Source organism: Camelus bactrianus, chromosome 20 (assembly GCF_048773025.1).
Source record: "Camelus bactrianus isolate YW-2024 breed Bactrian camel chromosome 20, ASM4877302v1, whole genome shotgun sequence".
In the NCBI taxonomy this organism is placed as follows: Eukaryota; Metazoa; Chordata; class Mammalia; order Artiodactyla; family Camelidae; genus Camelus; species Camelus bactrianus.
The window spans coordinates 2,828,486-2,844,879 of record NC_133558.1 but is presented as its reverse complement, the minus strand read 5'-3'; the positions used below and the strand labels follow the sequence as shown (position 1 = coordinate 2,844,879).

Sequence of the window (16,394 nt, the reverse complement as noted above, 5' to 3'; positions counted from 1 at the left end):
GGCAGCTCCAGCCTGGTCGAGGAGGCCGGGAAAGCCTCTGGGAAGGAGTGGGAGTTAACTGTGGGGCTGCCGGGAGGAACGTTTCCGCCACACAGAGGTCTTGGGGAGGTGGAGGGGTGTGCAAGTGTGGGGAGCACGTGGCACCTCCTTCCATGATCCCTAAGGCAGCCTCTGACTATTGTAGTTGGCCTGGGGCTAGCCGGGCCAGCACACGGGTTCCCTTCTCCCTTTGTCACTGGTGTCCCACGCCTCCCCCCTAGCAGCCTCCGTCTCAGAGCAGGCCAACCCCACTCTCCTCCAGCACAGCTTCCATCCAATGGAGGAGGAACCCCCTCCCTGCCCAGGGAGTTCAGGACCGAGCAAGTGACCCAGCCAGTGAGGTGACACGGGGAGCTCCCTTTTTCCCATGAGAAGATGCCGCGTTACTGTAGCGCCCAAGACAGTCACAGCCACCTTGCTGTGTCAGAGGTGACGCGATTCCTGAGCGTGGGAGATGGAGGGCCCTCAAGGTGACATGGGCTCGAGCAGCTGAGGTGATGTTTCTCAGTGTGAAGTCTACTGCCCTTTGGAGCAGGATAACTCCCTGTTGTGACCGCCTGCAGCAAACATTTCTAAGATCTTTAACGTCTGAGAGCCCTCCCCTCAAGATGCTGCTAGCAGCCCCAGGAATCCTGACGACTGAGGACCCCCTACCCCCGTTTGCAAACATCCCAGCTAAGGGGGTGGTAGGAGAACCATGGAGCTCAGTCTTTGGACCTCCTACCAAGAGGGCTGAAAAAAATAAATACAGCTTTCTGGTTCAGTCAGCACGATTGAGCTTTCTGCTGCTTGCAGACCGGTTTCCTAACAGGAAGGCAGCATTACGATAATTCTGAAAGGAGGAATCAGCTGAGCCTCCCAGAGGGATGAGTCCAGGGCTCCCCAAGAGGAGGTGGGCAAGCGGTCCCGTTCAGGGGGAGCTCCCGCGCCTCCTCCCCGCCTGCTCTCCCTCCGGTCACACGGAGGCGACTCTGAACTTCACTGTTTGGAGTTTTCTCCTTCCCACCAACTTCCCCCATAAAAACAAACCTAGTTGGTTTGTTCCGTGGGGGGAAAAATGAACAAACAAAAAACAAAGGACAGGATACGTATGTGGAAGAAACCCTTGATATGCAAAACCCTTGATATGCACAAAACACGTTTCTGGTTGTCTATGCGTGGGGTATTTCTGGAAAGGTCCTGTTGATAGAGGAGTGCCTCTGGGGAGCCGAGCTGCGGGGCTGCGGGTGAGAGGTGGGCGGGAAACTTCCTTCTCCCGCGAGAGCCCTTCGTGCTGTTTGAATTCTTCGTCTTGTGCACAGTCCTGACGGAGGACTCTTGCCCTGCTTCGGCACCAGCTTTATCCGTCTGCCAGGTCTGGTCCAGGCTCCACCCTGACATCATCTGACTCCCACCACTTCTGCACCCTCCTCTCTCTCTGCTCCCCTTCAGATGTCACTTTCTGCCCAGCTCCCCTCCAAGCCCCCTGGGCTGGCGTGAGTGAGGCAGCAGGGCCCCGAACCTACCTGAGAAACGGCCATGTCACCTGTTCCACCGTTGGGACTCCCCACGATTTTGTTTGAACAAAGAAATCCACAGCAAATCAGCATCGCCATCGTCCTCCTCCCCATCATGTAAACCAGTGCTCAGGAGACCCCTCCTCCAAACTCTCCCCTTAAAAGTACTTGTGCCCCCCCCCTTCATTGCCTGGAGTGACCCCACCTCCACTTGCTGAAATTACCTGGTCTTTAAGGCAATTTCCAAATTTTACCTCCTTTGTGACCTGGGACCACCCAGTTAGTAATGATGACTTTTGCTCAGAGGCAGATTTATGGTGAAACTGAAGTGTTGTTCCTGGACCCCTTCTGATGTGTTCACATAGTCATGTGATAAAAATAAAATTCCTATTTTATGGCAAGACAAAATTTAAACAAAAATTTTCTCTGCTTATTTGGGGCCTCCTCCCTCCCCTTTAGAGGGTGTCATGCATCTGCATTGACCCAACTTCCTTAGGAGGGCACCTTCCTTCTTAATCTTGTAGAGTCAGGGCGACACACTACAAATCTGGGTTGTATGAACTGTCAATAACACGTCATTTGACATAATAACTCTCTGTCTCAAAAACTCACATAATCCTGCTTTGACAGTTGTCAGAGCTTTCTGAAAGACTGTCTCCCAGGTTATAGTCCTCAGGTTGGCCTTGAATAAAGTTTTCCATTTCTTTATTAGATTGAGTATTAATTAATGTTTTTGTCGACAGTACCATCTTGACAAAGAACAATACATTTGTAGAGAAGAGACAAGACAAGGAAAGGAGGTATACAGTTTGAGGAGTGGTAAACTTGGGGAAGTAACTATGCGGGGGAAACTCAGGGAAGGTAAGAGCTGTCTTGTGAGGTTTGTTAGGGAGATTCCTCTGGGCTGAGAAGAGCCTAGCTTCACCTCCAGTGGCTGAGTCCAAGAGTTGTTTCTTTGGCGGTGGGGAGTGTAATTAGGTTTATTTATTTATTTCAATGGAGGTCCTGGGGAGTGAACCTGGGACCTTGTCTGTGCTGAGCAGACGTTCTACCACTGGGCTCCACCCTCCGCTCCACCCATTGCTCTGACTACTGATTCCTAATGTTCCTCAGCTCAGAACCCTTATGCCAAAGTGGCATATTTTGCGGTGGTTTATTCTGATGCCCTTCCGCATTCGGAGTACCTCCCCCCCTCGACCGTGGGCAGGGCCCAGGAACCCCTTCCTCCTGAATCCTGCCAGGATGTGATTAGGTCTCTTGCTGACGCTGAAGAAGCCTTGTGAGAGGCTGGTGGAAAGGCTGGTGCGGAAAGCAACATTTGGTTTCCATGGGAAACAGAATCGATCAGATTCCCGTGTTTGCGAGCAGAAACCTGTAGCACATGTTTTACAGCTGCTATATGAAAGAACTTTGATGGGGACTTTCCAAAATGTTCCTACAAAAATATAGGGGGAAAGGCATCACCAAAGCATTTCAGGCAGTTAATAGGAAGCTGATGTCCTCTGGAGTTGGTGTGTCTATGGTGTAGGTCAGGGTTTTAAAATGTATGCTTTGCTGTTATTTATTTCCTCATTCTGAGCATTAATTTTCTTGCCTAATGTTTACCTGTCATTTTGCTGTCTTTTTCTTAAAGAAGCCTCCTTCCTCCCTACTCCACAGCTGTGTAAGTTTCAGTCGTAGAGAAGCAGGATCTGCCCTTCTTTTCCTTCTGGTTCTATTTTCATTCAAAATTTTGACGTTTTGTTTCTCATGGATTCCTTGCATTAATTTAGATTCTTTAAATATTGAATTACAACATTTATCTTTTTTATTGGAGTATTGTCAGTTTACAATGTTGTGTTAGTCTCTGGTATCCAGCATAGTGATTCAGTTATACATATATATATTCTTTTTCATAACAGGTTTTTACAGGATATTGAATACAGTTCCCTGTGCTATACAGTAGGACCCTGGTGTTTATTTATTTTATGTATAGAAATTAGTACCTGCAAATCCCAAACTCCCGATTTATCCCTCCCCGTCCCCCTTACCCTTTAGTAATTATAAGTTCGTTTTCTCTGTCTGTGAGTCTGTTTCTGGTTTGTCAGTAAGTTCATTTGTGACTTTTTTTTTAGATTCCACATATAAGTGGATATCATGATATTTGTCTTTGACTTACTTCACTTAGTATGATCATCTCCAGGTCCATCATGTTGCTGCAAATGGCATTATTTCATTCTTTTTTTTACCGCTGAGTAATATTCCAGTGTGTGTGTGTGTGTGTGTGTGTGTACACCACAGCTTCTTTATCCAGTCATCTGTCAATGGACACTTAGGCTGTTTCCATGTCTTCGCCGCTGTAAATAGTGCTGCTATGAACATTGGGGTGCATGTGTCTTTCTGAATTAGAGTTTCTTCCAGATCTATGCCCAGGAGTGGGACTGCTGGATCATAGGGTCACTCTATTTTCAGTTTTTTAAGGAACCTCCATACTGTTTTCCATAGTGGCTGCACTGAAAAAATATGACTTATCTTGATTGCTCAGGTGTTTGATGCCCTTTAAATTTGTGTCTGAAGCAGGTGCCTCACTCGCCCCTGCGGTCTCCCGGCACTGTTTAGTGCACATATTTGATGAGTGAGCTGAGATACACTTTCTTCCTCCGCAGCCCCTCCTGACTCCTTGGGTTAAAATTTAACTTAGTGTAGTTTTCTGTTTTTAAGCAAAGGTACTGGGGATTGAACCCAGGACCTCCATGGGTGCTGAGCATGCACTCTGCCACTGAGCTATACTAACCCCCACACTTAATGTGGTTTTGAAAAAAAAAAAAAATATATATATAGCATATGCTTATATATGCACAGAGTATATTTGAAAAGCTATTTTAAAAACTAATAATAGAATATGCTTTGGGGGAGGGCAAAGGGAGTGACAGGCAGGAAGCTTGCCTTAGAAACTTGCCTTAGAACATATATTTTTAAATTTTTAAGGGAAAATTTCTTAAGAAAAATACATATATTTTTTCTTATTACAAAAGCAATACTTACTCATCATGGGAAAATTCGACAATACGATAAGGTGTGAAAGTGAAACCATTCATGATTCCATCACCCAGCAATAATCATCTTGTTAGTTAAGTATCTCTTCCTAGCTGCCCAGTTCTCGCTTCTGCAAACTCGTAGCATTATTGCCTGCTTTAATGTAATGCCCATAGCATTACTGCCCTGGGCAGTTCTGGCTTGTTTCTAAATCTTATCTCCAATTGGCTTATCTCTGCTTGAAGAACAGGGACTCTTGTCTAACTGGTCTTTGTTACTTTCCCAGAGTGTGGGATAGGAGGCTTGGTCTGAACTGAAGACCCAGTAGATAGAATAGCTGAGTTGAAGCCTCAGTGCTCCCATCTCTACTGGGATGTGACCTCTCTGAGCTTCAGTTTCCTCATCTGTAAAATGGGACCATGTGCATGCCCACGTAAAGAGGAAAACCCTTGCAAAATGCTTTGCACAGAGCTCACCATGTGGGTGCACAGAAATTGTTTTCGTTTATTACCTACTAGCACAGTGCCTTCAACCATTAATTCACCATGTATTTATCACAGGCCTGCCATGTGCCAGCCACTCTCCTAGGTGCTGGGGACACTGCCGTCAACAAAATGCAAGTCCTTGCCTTCCAGGAGCTCACATCCTAGTGTCTGGGTGGGATGCAAGCAACACACAAACACATCTGTAGAACATACAGCATCCCTGATCATCATACCTGCCGTGGGCAGTGTAGAGCTTTGCACGTGGCAGGTACGGATGTATTGGTGGGGACCTGGTAGACGTGTTGACTGAGTCGTTTTCCTTTGCTTACCCTCCCATCCCCCACTTTCTCTCTGTCCCAAGAGCTCCTTTCCAATGTGATTGAATCATGTGGGACCTAAGCTCTCAGGATGGGCGGTGTAGACGTCATGCAGTGGCCCCGGACATATGATCAGAGGGGGCGGCCGCCCCAAGAACAGAGCCCAGAGGTCATGCGACATCTGACCTGCGACATCGGGAGACACCAGCAGGTGTTTTGACGTGCTTTTCTCTCCAATGACCACACTGTTGTTCTCCTACGTTTGTGCTCCTCCCGGATTGATCGATTGTCGCTGCTCTGTGAAGTCAGGACAGTAAACAGCGGGCTGGGAGCTGCGTGGGGTGAGGGGTCACGAGGCCCTGGCTGGAGAGTGTTTATGTCCCTGTGTGCCTGTCTCCATGTTTGGGCTGCAGGAACTTCCGCGTGTTTACCTTTCCTCTGCTCCCTCCGATGTCCTACAGCCACAACCGGGACCTCCCGCAGTGTGGGGCCAACAGACACCTGCTTGTCTATAAGCAGGAGACCAAAGGCCTGGGGTCAGAATGTGAGCCCACGCCTAGAGCAAATCAGAGTGTGGGGACCTGGGATCTTTCTTAAAGGGAAAAAGGAAACTTAGAGCGTTAACTTGCACCACGATCAGTGTAGGGTTCTTGGGAGATGTCACACATGCCAAAGTTGATTTGTTCCAGCAATCCTCCCATAGCCAAGCGTTGACATATTCATTCAAATAAATGTTAAACCTTCATACTATTTATTAATATTTAAGGATATTATTCCACTATTTTGGTGGTTGAAGTTCCTCGACACAAATCATTGGCTGCAAACTGGCACTGAATTTGTATAAATACTGTTTCCTTTGTGTGTCTCAGTGTACCTTAAACTGATTCAAATGTGTAATGTTTCCTTTTTCCACAAGACAGATCCACAAGTTGCTCTATACAGAAGTCAGGCTCCAAAACAGTCCCCAGTGACCCCTGCCTCCTGGTGTTCACAGCCCCCCCACGACCTCCTCCAACAGGAGGCTGTGGAGGTGACAATGTGTGACTTCCGAGTCTCGCTCACAGCGTTGCCACAGAACAGGTTCTTGTCGCGCTCGGGAAAGAATTCAAGCGAGCGCCATAGTCAGGTGAAAGCGAGTTTATTGAGAGAGAGACACACTCCACAGACAGAAAGTGGTCATCTCTCTCAGGAGGGAGAGCTGCCTCAGGGTGCAGAGATGCTGAGTCCTTCTGGGCTGAGTAATTTCATATGCTAACTTTTTTACTCAGCCAGGGAGTTGTCATGGCGCCTGTGGGACTGTCACTCAGCAGCTAATGTATTACAGTGAGCGTATAATGAGGCCCAAGGTCTACTGGAAGTCAAACCTTCTGCCATCTTGGGCCAAGTTGGTTCTAACCAGTTCATGTTGTATCCTCAATGGCTGTGCCATTCTTTTAATGGTTATGCCCTGCTCCCTTCCCTCCTGTCTCCATAAGACGCTGAGGAGGGTTGGGTAAATAGCTCAGTGGTAGAGCGCATGCTTAGCATGCACAAGGCCCTGAGGTCCTGGGTTCAATCCCCAGTACTTCCACTAACAACAACAACAAAAAAGACATTGAGCATTCCCCTTGCTCTCTCCTGAATCACTTGCTTTGGGAAGCCAGTTGCCATGTCATGAGAACACAAGCAGCCTTGCGGAGCAAACAGCATCCGCTCACCAGTCACGTGGGTCTAAGCCTTCAGATGACTGTGGCCCTGGCAACCTCATGAGACATAAGTCAGGACCACCTAACAAAACCACTGCCCCGTTCCCCGCACTCAAAGTGTAAAATCATGTTTACAGTACTAAATTCGAAGTAATTTTCTTACACAGCAAATAGTTAATGCATTCTATGTACGTAAATGTTATGTAAATATAATACAAATATATAAATGTCCACAGATGCATAAGTTTTGTCTGGAACCTCATGGTTCTACCCCTGGAACTTGATCCCAAACTCTCATGTGTACATGCGTATTTTGCTGAAGTGCCGTCTGTGGTAGGAGAAGGCCAGAAATGTCTTACGTGTTGTAGAAAAGGGCACAGATTCAACATACAATAAATTACGTATATCCACAAGTTACATAATCGGTGCAGCCCTTACAAATTTGGGGTAGCTCTTTTATTTTTAAGGGAAGATCTCAGGCGTGTGTGTCCCAATGGGAGGCTGTTAGCATGAAGTTGCAGGGGAGCCAATAGGGGCAGGATGTCTTCTGTGATTGGTTAAGGGTGCATGTTTGTTTTTGTTTTTAATTCTTTTTTTTATTGAAGTGTAGTTGATTTACAATGTTAGTTTCATGTGTACAGCAAAGTGGTTCAGTTATACATACACACACATACATATTTTTTCAGATTCTTTTCCATTATAGCTCATTACAAGAACCTGAATGTAGTTCCCTGTGCTGTACAGCAGGGCCCTGTTGATTATCTATTTTATATACAGTAATGTGTATCTATTAATCTGAAATTCCTCATTTATTTCTTGTTTTTGTTTTTTTATCTTTTGGGGGAGGAGGTAATTAGGTTTATTTATTATTCATTTATTTTTTAAGGGAGGATCCCCAGGACCTCGTGCATGCTAAGCACACGCTCTACCACTGAGCTAGACGCTCCCCCACCACTCAGATAGCTCCTTCAGCACTCAGATGAAACAAGCTCCAAGAAATAGGGTTAAGAAGAAAACAAACAAGACCAGAACTGTGTGAACAGCAAGCTTCTCTTGGTTCAGTGAAAGGGGAGGAGCATGCTGGCTACATGCACAGACGGTTTCTAGAAGGAAACGCAGGAGGCAGGTAATGCCGTTTCCTCTGCACACAGGGGTTCGGAGACCAGAGTCATTGCACACCCTCTTATCACGGTCCATTTTCATCATGGGCTTTTATTACTTTCCCAGTTAAAAGCAGTTAATTTAAAAATCAAGGAAAACAAGATGGAAGCAGGAAATTTTTACCTTAACTGTAAAGGGAATTAAAGTAGAAAAAATAGAAAGCAAACAGCAGACATGAAAGCGATTTGATAATCTCAAATAGCGTGGAGATACGGGGCTGTAAAACCAAATGTGACCCTGATGAGCCAGGAGTAACAGCAGGGACCAGGACAGGGACCAGGACGGGGAGGGAAGAGGTACCAGCCAGAGGCCGCCGAGGCGCACGGTCCCCTGCGAAGCCCGCAGCGAGGACACGGGGTGCCCACTAGCCCCCCCCCCCCCCCAGGATGCCTGAGGCCGAGCCGCACAGAGCGAGGGGAGGCCGGGAAACAGAAAAGGGCGCGAGGCCGGAGGGCGTCAGGCTGGGCGCGGCTCCCCGGGCCCGCGCTCCCCTGGCCGGCACCGAGGCTGGGAGGGCGGCCGAGTGCAGCGTGTGCACTGAAGGCCGCGCGGCCCCAGAGCCCGTCCCACGGGGAGAGGGGGCCTGGGCAGGTCGCGGGTCGCCGTCTGGGCAGAGAGCTGGCAGCGTCCACAGTCCCGCGTGCGGGACCTGTTTCAGCAGGGAGCCCGTGTGGCCCCCGGGGTCTCGCTGGACTCCCGCCTTCTCCTCTTTCCAGGTGGAGGAGGGGCGCCACTCGCGCAGACCCAGGTCTCGCAGGGGGAGGGCGTAGCTCAGGGGCAGAGCGTGTGCCTCGGATGCGCGAAGTCCTGGGTTCAATCCCCAGTACTTCCATGTAAAAAATTAATAATTATAAGAATTCTAGGGAGTGGTGTAGCTCAGTGGCAGATCGCGTCCCTAGCATGCACGAGGTCCTGAGCTCAATCCTCGGTACCTCCATTAAAATAAATAAACCTGACTATCTTCTCTGCCACCCCCCGAAAAAAGGAAAATAGAAAGAAATGCATCGTGGGGGATTGGAACGGTAATAAGGGAGCCGTTATAAGGGAGCCGTAACTGCATTGGAGCCTAATGTGGAGGAGTGAGTCCCCCCAAAATCACGAAGTGAGGGAGGGCGTGGAGTCTACAGCTAGAGCCCCTGGGTCTCCCACACGGCCCCCTATAGTCCTGAGGGGGGTGGGGGGAGCCTGGGAAGGTCTTGAGCGCCCCCTTTAGGTGAAAGCACGTGCCAGCCTCTCAGTTACTGCGGGGCCGGCTGGACAGCAGTGTCCCCGACCAAGGTGGGGGGGTGGATTCTGAGACGCCAGGGGGAATGGGTGGAGGGGTGAAGTCAAAACTATTTTCATAGCAATATTAAGGCAGTACTTGCCTTTTCCACTTTGCAGACATCTGTGCTACACAAAAGCAGTGATGGGTAAAACCAGGCCAGCATCATCCTAGATAAACCAGTAAAAATTATGGACTGTATTCAATCTCAACACTGAGTACCTGGCTTTCAATGTTCTAAGTGGCAGAATGGGAAAGAAGCCTGAAACACTTTTCCTCCCGAAGTGTGATGACGGCCCCGGGGAGGAGCACTTGGGGGACTGGTATGAGTTGGACCACCTGCTTGTATTCATGAAAAGCCAGCTTTACTTAAAAGAGTGACGGGTAAGCCATGAGCATCCATACTGGGGCATGCAGTCGACCTGTTCTTGCAAATCACTGATGCGAGTCTCTGACTTCAAGGAAAATAACAGAGAGCACGTGTTGCCAATTCTGAAATCTGAACTTTAAAGGAAAAATTGTAATTTGAAATACTAGCATCTACCATGGGATTGACAGCCTCCCAGCACTCACAGACTTCTCCGATGAGACCAGCGATGAAGCAAATGTGATTTTAGATAGTGGATGATGAAAGGTAGCAGCAGCTGGAAGATCTGCATTTCTCAACAGATCTATGTTTCCCAAACAACCAAGATATCATGTTACAAAATCATGTCTGGGCCACTGTATATAAAACAGATAAACAACAAGGATTGACTGTACAGCACAGGGAACTATATTCAATATCTTTTAATAACCTATAATGGAAAAGAATCTGAAAAAAGAATGTATATATATGTATTTATAACTGAATCACTTTGCTGTATACATGAAACTAACACAATAGTGTAACTCAACTATATGTCAACTTTTTAAAAAGAAAAAAGAAAAAAGGGTTATTACTTGAAAAATACTAGAGCTATAATTTACCTGAAGTCCCTCATTTAAGTTGAGAAGTAACTGACACAGGAAGTTTCTGATTATACTTCCCAGGGATTCTGGTTTCAGTGTCTGATTTCCTTTTTTTTTTAATTGAATACAATCAGTTTACAATGTTGTGTCAATTTCTGGCATACAGTGCAATACTACAGTCATATAGGAACATACATATATCCATTTTCATATTCTTTTTCACCGTAAGTTGCTACAATATATTGAATATAGTTCCCTGTGCTATACAGTATAAACTTGTTGTTTGTCTATTTTATATATAGTAGTTAGTATCTGTAAATCTCAAACTCTCAATTTATCCCTTCCCACCCACTTCCCCTCCTGATAACCATAAGTTTCTTTTCTATGTTTATGAGTCCCTTTCTGTTTTGTAAATAAGTTTGTCTTTTTTTTTAGATTCCACATATGAGTGATACCATAGGGTATTTTTCTTTCTTTCTGGCTTACTTCACTTAGAATAATGATCTCCAGGTCCATCTGTGTTGCTGCAAATGACATTATTTTATTCTTTTTCATGGCTGAATAGTATTCCATTGTATAAATATACCACAGCTTTATCCAGTCATCTATCAATGGATATCTGATTTCTTAATGAATGCTGCTTTATTGTGTGAGAGCACTTCCCAAGGTTTGCAGGAAGCTCCCGGCTCTGCGTAGGTGACTGCCCCTGATTTAAGAACAGAGTCCTCACCCGCAATGTTCTAGAGAAATCTGCTGCTTCTGTTTCTGCTGAAGGTCTGTTGCTACTTATTCCTCAGTGAGTGGCTCGCTCTCCTTGCTTTCTGCCTCAGTCTCTCTTCTCACTCCTTCCCTCCCTCCCTCCCTCTGTCCACTCCTCTCCCCTCCTCTCTCTCTCTCTCTCTTCTCCACTCCCTCTGTCTCCGTCTCTCTCTGTCCTTCCATCCCTCGCCCCTCATGCCCCTCCTCTGCATTACTGGCCCTGAGGCTGAAGTCCGGGGCTTTACCCTGTAACCAGCTGCTCCGGTGTCCTTATCCCCTGCGCTGTGGAACCCATACTGGGTGCCTTGGAGGAAATCGTTTATCTAACTCACTCTTTGGTAGTAAAAAAAAAAAAAATTCCTGATTTGGGGTAGGAGCTGAAAAGGGGAACGTGTTCTGTCAGAAACAGGGTCCTCCTGATATTTCCTGTTTCATACCCTGAAAACCTGCCCACCCCCGTGCTCTGCAGTGGCTCCAAAAGATGCCTGGGTACCCACATCACATCCCAAACAGCGAGGACTCTGTAAGCACCAAGTAACAGACGCACCTCGCCGTCCGTGCAGGGCACATAATCATAAAGTGGCTCTCAGTTCGCCTGGCTCTGTCAGGTCAAGAGGCAGCAGCTGGCAGAGTGTCTCTTCACTAGAGATGACAGAGAGAAAGGGGGAAAGCACTCCTTTCTACTGAGAGGAAGCAGCTGATGGGAGCAAGTCCAAAAACGAATGGACACTCTCCTTCCCAGCAGTGAGGTAGGGCAGGAGAGAGGAGAGAGAGAGGAGGTGGGAAAAAGCTTCTTGGAGAACACAGGACTCCTCTATGCATTTCTTTTAATTTAAAAATATTATGTCTTTTTGAAAATTTTAAAACATAACATAAAATTCACCATTTTTGCCATGTTAAGTGTACAGTCCAGTGACAGTAAGTACATTCACATTGCTGTGAGCTCTCACCTCCATCCATCTCCAGAATGTTTTTTCATCCTGCAAAACTGAATGTTCTAAAGTAACAACACCACGATTTGAATTTATGCCAGCTTAACTTCAAGAGCATACAGAGATTCGGCTCCTTAAAGCGCCCTCACTACCTCCTTTCAATGATTTTTATTTAGTTAGTTATTTTTATTGAAGTCTAGTTGGCGTACAACGTTCTGTTAGCTTCTGGAGTGCAGCAGTGATTCAGTTATACGTGCCTATGTATTCCTTTCCATGTTCTTTTTCATGACAGGCTGCTGCAAGGCATTGAATGCAGTTCCCTGCGCTCTACAGCAGGACCTTGTTCATCTATTTTATATATAGTAATGTGTATCCGCTAATCCCGAACTCCTAATTTATCCCTCCCCAACACCTTTTCCCCTTTGGTAACCATGGTTTGTTTTCTATGTCTGTGAGTCTATTTTAAGTTTGTAAATATGTCCATTTGTATCATTTTTTAAAAGATTTTCCACATATATAAGTGATGTTCTATGATATTTGTCTTTCTCTGACTTACTTCACTTAATTTGATCATCCCTAGGTCCATTCCTTTCAATTATTGATGCCACAAAATTACATTTTATGCACAGGAGACAAAAATATAGAATAATAATTGTTTTTACACATTAGTCTCAAATTATGTAGAAAACAAAAAGTGGAATTACAAACCAGAGTTACAGGGGTACTATTTTATAACTGTCCACATATTTACCTTTTCCAGAGTTCTTTATTTCTTCCTGTGGCTTCGAGTTGCCATCTGGTGTCCTCACATTTCCACCTGGAGGACTCCCTGCAGAATTTCTTCCAGGGCAGAGCTAGTGCAAACAAAATCCCTCAGCTTTTGTTTATCTGGTAAGGTCTTGATTCTTCCTCAGTTTTGCAGGACAGTTATGCCAATAGGATTCTTGGTTGACAGGTTTGGTTTTTTTATTTTCCTTCTGTGCTCTGAATATATCAAACCACTGCCTTCTTGCCGCCAAGATTTCTGATTTAAAATCTGCGTGTAATCTCATTGGTGACCCCTCTTATGTGTGATGAGACACTTTTTTTCTTGGACTTTTTCAAGATTCTCTCTTTGTCTTTGACACTTTGATTCTAATGTGCCTTAGTGTAGGTGTCTTTTGAATTTTCCTTACTTGGAGTTCATCAAGCTTCTTGGATGATTATTTTCATGTGTTTTATTATTTCTTCAAATAATCTCTCCACGCCTTTCTCTCTCTCTCCTCCTTCTGGGACTCCCACAATGTGTATATTGTCCACTTGTTGGTGTCCCACACGTCCCTTAGGCTCTGTTCACTTTTCATCAGTGCTTTTTTGTTTAAAATTTTTTATTGAGGTAGCATTTATTTACATAAACGTGTTCAAAATGTTTTCTTAAAAAAAATGGGTAAATGAAACTTACATTAAATTTACCATCTTAACCCATTTTAAGTGTGCAGTTCAGTGGCATTAAGTATATTCACACTGTTGGGCAACCATCACCACTGTCCACAGGAGAGGCAGAGAGGAGCCAACAGAAGTGGGGACCGGGGGCCTGTGGGCTGGGTATCCCATGGTTGAGCAAATCAGAGGTAAGGTCTTTGGGAGGCTCTGATGAGAGCTATGGGGGTTGAGGGGAGAGATGAAGAAATATAATGTTTCTGTATTGAAATATAATCAGTTTACAGTATTGTGTCAGTTTCTTGTGTACAGTCTGACAGTTCACTCCTGCATCTACATACATATGTTTGTTTTCATATTCTTTTTCATTATAGGTTACTACAAGACACTGACTATGGTTCCCTGTGTAATCTTTTATAGATGGCTTACTGTGTTTTAAGAAAAAAAGAGCTTCCTCTTTAAATTGCCCTCCAGGTTTGGATTGCTTTCAGCCCTACTTTTATGTCAGACTGTTATTTCTTGGAAGATGCCACCATGCCAGGCCTGGGCCACAGTGGGGTCCGTGTTTATATGGCTTGCACTGAGTTGTTCAGTGATGATATTGCTGCTGTCCGATTTTTATAGAAAAGCAGAAAAAGTGTTCCTGGCTCTCATGTTCTGGGAGAGGGAGAAGTCTGGGCTTGGCTCCTGAGGCCAGGGACGCTGTGATCTCAACTTCCCCACCTCCCGACTCCGACCTCAGGCTTTCTCAGAGGTAAATCAGGATTTCCTTCTGAGGAACCGTCTACACAGTGCCAAAACAAAAAACCAGAGGAAAAGTAAACAGTCAACAGAGGGCAGTTTGGTCCGCGGACTGCAGACTGACCAGAGGGATGGTTTGGCCCCCCTCTCTGTGTTATTCCCCAGTTTTCTCTTCCCTCGGTTGACTTAACTGGGTGACTGTTTCGGACCGAAGCCGGAGCCCCGAGGCTCTGCAGCTTTTTCCCAGCTGGGGCGATTAGGGCTTCTTTGTTTTGGAAAGCAAGCGTGTCACGCCAAATGTCACCTAGTCCTGGCAAAGGGGACGGCGAATTGATGACTCCAGGGCAGGAGGCCCGTGCAGGAGACAGAGCAAAGGAAAAGAAAAATGTGCTGCCGCCGAAATGGCGAGGCCGGCGGCCCCCTCTGGGCACCTCTAATGGAAAGCCTCTGTGGAGAGACACGCCCCTGCAGCAGTGCAAAATCATAAGAGTGGCCACTCGCTATTTTTTATTCTTAACTCTGAGGAGGGCCTGCAGACCGGGTCCCCAGAGGTCGCGGGCTGAGCTGCTGACGCAGGAGGGGGAGACACCCCCACCCCAACCCCGGGCTGCAACCTGGCTCCTTAATTGGTTTGAAAAATGGCAGCTGGATCCCAGCAGCTGCTGCTCTCGGTCTGGCTCAGGAGCGGGGAGGAGGATGACAGCTTGGCCGGCCAGAGCCCTCGGGTTACTCTCGCATCGCCTTTCTGTTCCCTCCCCCTCGAGTTTGTTTCTGGGACCCCCTCCCCCAAACCTTCCTCAAAGCCTGGTCATGTGACAGAGCCTCGTCTCATCCTCCCTGCTGACATTTCTGGAGGCAGCATTCCCTGCCTGTGCCTGGGTGGGGGGGAGTTCCTCAGGGAGAGACGCCTCTTCCTGCCCCCCCCCCGGTGGCCCCCCAGGCGGCCCTCTTCCACTGTTCCCTTTGATGGAAAGCGTGTGTCTTACTTTCTCTGGAGCATCTGTCATTCTGTTCTTTAAGGGCTCCCTTTCTGCCTAGGTGTTTGTTGAGTATGCTGATGACCAGGCTGACGCCAGGTGTCTTGGGGGAGGAAGCAGGGACCCTGGGGCCACTCACTGTGGGAGCAACTTCCTGACTCCGGCTGCACGAAGTAAGAGCTGGGCTTGCCTTAGCCTGGGTTTCCTTGTCTGTGAAGTGAAGAAGGTTGGATTCAATCTGTTTGTTCTCAAACTCCTTTTTTCTTCCAGCGGTTTTTTTTTTTTCAAGCAAAAACTGGCAGGAAACACACCCTACAGAGCCCTGTCCACTCAGCTTCACACCTCCATCCCCAGCTGACCCCCTCTCCCTGGGAGCTCCGCAGAGCACAGCTCAGAAATCACCAGACTGGACTCTCCTTGAGGCTCCTTTCAGCTCAAACAGTCAGGGGTCTTCTGGCTGGGCTTTTCAGGAGGGACCCCAGGAGAGGAGGGAGGCTCTACCCTGGGACAGCCTCTCCCCTCCAGGTTGTCTGAGGGCCTGGGGCAGAGCGTTAGGGACAAATAGACGCACCAGTGGCGACTTGGTGGCCCAGAACCTGTAACCTCACTTTACCTCAAATTGAGTTGAGAAAACAGATGGGCTTTTGCAACCACACCGGCCCACTCTGGGCCATGCAGTCAAAGAGCTAGGCCGTGTTAATAAGGGTTTTGCATTTTTTCTCCAGTGGGATAGAAAGTTATTAAAAGATTGCAAATGCATGATCTGATTTACACACTTAAAAGATTTACGTGTTTATGAGACTCTAGCATTAGGTTGGAGAGTGGATTGAGCAGATAAGCCTGATGGCAGGGAAAACTACAAATTTCTTAGTTTATTCACTAGTTTATGTATTGAGAGGTGACAGGATACCCAGAAGTGAAACCTCGTGTTCACACAAAAACCTGCTCAGGAATGTCCACAGCAGCACTCTTCATAGCAGCCAAAAAGTGGAAACAACACGAATGTCCACCAACAGACCAATGGATATAGGAAATAAGGGACAATCCATGTGGTAAAAAGTAATCCTTAGAAACTGCAGTTATTAGAATCGGAGACCAGCAGGAGGAGCTCTCACCCAGGCCAGCCCAACAGGAAGAAGAAAGCCTAGTCTTC

At 46.8% G+C, this 16,394-nt stretch overlaps 1 protein-coding gene across 2 annotated transcripts in view; it reads left to right on the top strand.

Annotated features, from left to right (window-relative positions):
* Positions 1-16,394, top strand: part of LYRM4 (LYR motif containing 4) — a 159,349-nt gene that overhangs the window by 125,055 nt on the left and 17,900 nt on the right. The window lies entirely within an intron of this gene.